This window comes from Melopsittacus undulatus, chromosome Z, assembly GCF_012275295.1.
Source record: "Melopsittacus undulatus isolate bMelUnd1 chromosome Z, bMelUnd1.mat.Z, whole genome shotgun sequence".
Classification (NCBI taxonomy): domain Eukaryota; kingdom Metazoa; phylum Chordata; class Aves; order Psittaciformes; family Psittaculidae; genus Melopsittacus; species Melopsittacus undulatus.
Window position 1 is genome coordinate 58428040 of NC_047557.1, and position 6242 is coordinate 58434281.

Sequence of the window (6242 nt, forward strand, 5' to 3'; positions counted from 1 at the left end):
ATAATTTAAACATTCAGTCTGGTTTTGAATTAAGTATGTCTTTGCATGTACCAGCAGCCAATTCTGTGTGTATTGGGACTAGCCTTACTACTGACTGTAAGTCACACAGCTTTGCTAAAACCACAGACTTATGCTGTGCTACACCCTCTGAGCATATAGCCAGTGACATGTAACTGAGCTGCTGTCAGATGTTCTGTGTTTGAAAGTTTTAACAAGTTGAATAAAAATAACATTTTTTTTTCTTTTTTTAGTATTTGTTTCTAGCTTTGTACCCCAAGATACAAAGGGTGCCTTGTGATGTAAGGAACAAAAGAGGACAGTTTACAAAAGTACCATAATATAATATGCTCACCTTTTGCCATTTTTGGCTCAGAGTCTTTGATGTGTTGATGCAGCAGAGTATCTTGAAAGAAGGAAAAGAACCCTAGGTACCCTTCTTATCAATAGAGGAGATCTTCCTCTATGGTCACCTCTATGGTTTTCCTCTCTTTTAATCACCAGCATAATTCGGCTACCTTGTATCCTTTACAGAAAAATTGTGTAGGAAAAAAAATGAAAACAGACAAATAATTATAAAAAAAATCAACACTTACAGAGAATCAATAAAATCCAGAATAGTTTAAAACCACAAAATTAAATACACCTTCTTACTGGATTTTATCTCCCTGTACTCCTTTCAGTTGATAGCCTGTAGGGTACTTCAGAGCATAACTGTGCTCTACACAGTACCAAGCGTTAAGTTCTGACTTAACCCCAAATTACTGCATAGTAAAGGCCTGCTGCCATAACCACAAAATCAATATAGTAATCCTCTTTCATCCCCCTGAAATTCCTGTGTATGACACAGATCTAGCATAGTTGCCCCTCAGATAGTTCTGGCAACATACCAAGTATTCCCCAACCTAGGAAAGGCCACAGCAGGCAGTAGGCCAGCCTGCAGCAGCAACATCTGTGGCTGCAGTGCTGAGATGTTTGCACCTGTGTTTGAAGGTGAGATGATGATGATGTTGCTGACATAGTCTGAAGTGCAGTGAAGCCAAAACTGCTCACTCTGGAGCAAGTGCCACCACTATACGGCTTGCAAACAAACGCAGCTCTTCCACACATTCATGCCTAGCTTTATTTCTACTCCCTAGCCACCTGCTTCACAAAGCCAGAACAACTCAGACCCAAAAGTGTGTTCTCCAACCTCCCTCTGTGTGAGACAAATAGGCAATTTACGCTTCCCAGCATACACGTGTGCGCCTGTGATTACAAAGAGAAGGAGACTTTTTATTTCCTATAAAAAACAAGAACTAGAATTACCATTTTTAGCATGGCAATGCTTGTAATATGCTTCCAGATGCTCTAAATACTCATAATAGAAGGTCTAAATACTCAACTACAAAGTCCCTATACTCATATGTTACTATGTTGTGGTTTGTTGGTTTTTGGTTTTGTTTTCTTTTTTTTTAATATGGTGAGCATACATTGAAGTTGTTGGCATTAAGAAGAAATCTTACAGCAGTAGATCATATCTCTGCTCTATTTAGGAACCATGCCACCAATTTAACTTGTTCCAAAGCATCACAGGCTAGAACTCTCCACTATCTCCACTGATATATGTGGTAAAAGAGCATGGTTTGGCATGGGGAAATTTCAAAGTGTTCCTATTTCTGAGTAGACAGAGAATCAACTTTTGCTTATATTGACTTATTTTCAATTTTGTACTTTTTAATTTTTTTTTTTTTTAGCTTGAGGTGGCTTTCAGCAATTTGGAGGTGCTCTACCATATGCAGTATAGTGTTAAGTCGCAGCAGTGAATATAGTGATGCAAAAAGCACCCTACGACTAGCTTTGCCATTTTTATGGGTGGCTCACACAGCAGCCACAAACAGCTTTGGTATATAATGGCTACTACTTGCAACCAGGGCTTACCATTCCCAGACCTTCTGGGAGGCAGGACACCAGAAGGGAAGGTACAAAAACTCTGAATAAACCATTTGATGGTCCCATGATAGCTCCATTAGGCCTGGAATCCTTTTTTGTTGATGTTGGCCAGAGATTATGATGATCCTGTCAAAAGCTTATTTTCTGGCTCAGTGATTCAGAAAGACAGCTATTCCCTCTGCTGATTGTCCTGGTAATTATAGTTGCCATACAACAATTCATTTCCAGCAGCTGAATGGCATCAGCAAGAACATTTGGTGGCCTTCTTGTGGTGCCAGAGGGCAGAGCACTTTTGGGGCATACTGCCATTTCTTGCCTGCCTTTACTCTAGCTCTGCCTCAAGAGCACGATATCTGGGCTCAAAATGTGGTGATGAGGGGGGAAACAAATAACACAAGTTTAACTGAGGTCTGATGATGGCAATAACCTGGGGGGAGTGATACTTAGATACAGTTATTGGTGTCAAAACCCACAGCACAGTCCTGCAGGAGTCCTGTTTCATTTGTAGAGCAGCTGAACACCAATGGACTAAATTTGCTAGTGGCTTCAGGAGTGAATAAGAAACACTGCTGAGGTCAGGAGACCTGCATGAATCATGTTGTTTACCTCTGCTGCCTGTGTGTTTCTGCTCACCTGTGGGATATTCCCACAGGTTTCTGGGGCTGGCAGCTGAAGGGGAGAGGCAGTGACGTGTGCACCTCTGTGGTAATGCAGTCTCTTTGATGTTCCCTAAGCAGTGTGAGTGATGCTAAAAACAAGGAGGGAATGCAGTACCTAGAGGGAAGAGACAGCATGTAACTGAATTATTAGCCTTGCTTCTGCATTAAGAAAACTTTTCTAGAACTCTCCAGTGCAAGATATAACCCCTCTGCTGGCATTAAGCAATACCTTCTAGATTTTATCAGAAAGTACACGTAAACAAGTTTTGCACAATCTTAGCAACATAAACCGAGAAAATCTTCTACTCCTAGCAATGAAGAATTATACATTTATATGAAGGTGCCTAAGAGTGGAACTCAGCGCCCTTTGTCCCCTTGAGATTAAAGTATTTTTGCCATTCGTACCCAGCAAAAAGTAGACAGCAAAATCCAATTACTTTTTTCTCTGTTTCAAATACTGCTCAAGGCTTCTCTCAGGACAATGGTTGTATTCAAGCTGCTTGGAACTTAATTCTGCTCTTACAATTGCAACTTCTCTTTAGGATTTATAGGATTTATTTGCCAGAAATGTGTGGATCAGAAAATGCTATAATCTTACTGCATTTTGACAAAAGTACTATTTTTTGTTTGTTTTGTTTGAATCTTTGCTTCCTATTCTTTATAAATAGCAGAAAGAATGATTTCCTGGACCTAGTGGCAAAATTCTGTCTCCTCCTGGGATTGTTGTGATGTTAATGTACCATGAAGGCACTCCATCAAGTCTACATATCATGCATTGGTTCAGTTTCTGACTCAGAGCTATTTGATTGAGGGTTTTGTTTTCAACCCAAGTCACATTACAGAAAAGACACAGCTGAAAACATCATTCCCTAATGATCCCATATAGCTGAAGGATAGAATTGTGATCACCTCAACGGGTGGAAACCATTACAACCTTTGGAGCACCAGACAGGACAGGCTTTATGGTGGTTGATCTGGGGACATCAGCTGAGCTATTGACCCAAGCCATGTGAAGTGGAGTCCTCTCTTTCAACCCTTGCTGTCAGTGAGATGACATAATGCACAACAGTCTCTTCAGGGGAAGACGCAGGGAGACCTCCAGATAAAATCAACCACCAGACAAGCTTATATTCCCACCCAGGCTCAACCTTACCAACAGCATTTGCCACAATAGAAAACAAGAAAGAGAAACGTTTTGTTTACCACAGGGCACACAGAGATAAAGAAAGATATAGCTACAGTTCTATAAAAAGAGATGAAAGGAACATCATTCATATTCATAATCCAGTATTACTCTCTCCTAGTGTACAAGAGCTACTTAAAATATGCCCCCAAGCATGGCTGCTACTAAATTTGTCTCCAGATTTTCTCTTACCTATATCCCTCCCCTCTTAGAGTTTCCCCATAGAACTTCTTTGTTCCTGCTTAAAGTAGCATGATCCCTCCTCCACCTGCGCTTAGAGCAAATCATCAAAACACCACATGCAAACTCCTGCAGTCTGCCCTCTTTGTCCAAGTTCTTAGTTATCCCAGTATTTTGTAGAGGAGTTATACCCCTTTTTGAAACCACTCTGAATGATTCATACAAAATGCATCAAGTCCATGCTGTGTTGGTCTGCCATTATGGGGCAAATACCTTAGGAAAGAAAGAAAAAAAAAAAGAAATTTTGCAGAACTTCACTACTTTTTAAATACTTCAACCACGTCTTGAAGGGACGCGCACCATGAGCCAGTGTCTGCTGTGCTTTGTCACTAAACACTTGATAACATAGATGGGGCACAGAAAAGCTGACGATACGATGGTATCTCTTGGATATATGATCCAAGAGATACCATCTTGGTATGTGATCCAAGGGATACCATGTGTTATATATGACACATAGAACAGTTTGGGTATGAACACACACTTTAAAAGACCCTCATACACAAAATTATATTTATTTTTACTTGGCACTTGATCTTACCTGTTGAGTGTTGACATAACACATTCAGCACTTTTCAGAGTATGCAACTGGAAAAGCTGTAGATTACTGTTGGTCTATATTCAGCCTGGTCTATTCCCTGACTAACCGTAGTCTCTCCTTCTTAATGGAACCATTTGGACACCAAAGCTCATTTGAAACCTGGCAGCTCACTTAATAAGTGAGACTTGACGACAGGAGAGCATTATACTGCTGCTCACACAGCTGCACTGGCTGCCTGGAAGTCCCTAGGGAAAATTCAAAGCTTTCAAGGCTCTAATTGTTTTGGATCTGGGTTATTTTATCAGCAGAAGAGGCACTCAACTTGGAGAAGCCCTCATATAAAAGAGAAGTGGGTGGCAAGAGCACTTGTATATTCAGGTCTGTTTCTTCCCAGATTGAACTCCCAGATGTGTTATTAGAGCTTATTTTCCAGTATGACAACCGGGAGATGGAAAGGTTAGAAAGAGCTTTTTTGCAGCATATAATTGGTTTAGGTGCTGAATGTAGTAGTGTCAGCTGGTTAAATATATAGATGATGAAATTCTGTTGTTATGAACATTATTATAAGTCAGGAAGACTTCAGTCCTTGGAAAGACATTTTTGGTGTCTATGTCTTGTAACACGTACCTAAATAACACACACTTTTTAAAGTTATTCTCCAAGGACTCAGAAAATCCAGAACACTAAATAGCTAAAATTTTAATTCAGACTATTATGACAAGACAGACTATGGAGCACACTGTCATGTGTTTCCCTTTAATTCTCTCTGATCTAAAGATAACACTACTGTCTTCTGCTGCCTTATAGGCAAAGGAAGGCTGCCTTATAGGGAAAACCATGGTCAAAGTGCTATTTCAGTGAAAGAAGTGCACTTGCTAGAACAGCAGGCACCAAGGGGAGTGGGCTCATGCCCCCAAGAAGGGCTCAGACCCATGCATACTGCAGTGGGAGCAACAAGTATTAAAATTCATTTTTTAGCTGTCACCTGGTTCTCACGTTCACACTGAAGGCTCTAGACTTGGTGCATTTCAGCTTTCTACAGGGTTGTGTTGGCACTAATTTTTTTCCCCTCTGAAAGGAGGACATCTATAGGAACACCTATAAGAACACAATAACTTTTCATTGCACATACAGAAATATCATCCAGGTCTGACAAGTTTTGCAAAGTTTTCCCTACCACAGCAGTTAAAGGAAAGACAAAGGCCCAGTACTGCCTTCAAAGGCATACAAGATACTCCTTTGTAAACTAAATGAATCTAGAAAATACAGCTCCAAATCACAGTTAAACCAGAAGGCTTACATTTTCCAAGGTGACTGTCTGCTTCAAATAACATTAAGGGCTCACTTAATAGAGAGAAAGTATTCATACTCTAAAACCTCATCTCAGAACACGACTTCCTTTTTTAATTAAGTTACCAGCTTTAATAGTAGTCCCATCTTTCAGAACACCAATTTTGTGACCACAGGTAAAATATGGTGTACTCATTCATTAAGGAGCAGGTAGCAGCACACCTCTTTGTCTCCGTGAGATATAGAAATGTGGGGTAATCCATCACAAGATAAAACTGTACGTTCCAGGTAGTGAAAAGGACTAATAGAAGGAGTGGGGAATGCATTTCAAAATACAGAGCTAGTCTAGACATCCCTGAGGATTATCTGTAGTGGTACTGTTTGCCTAGGAAACATAATT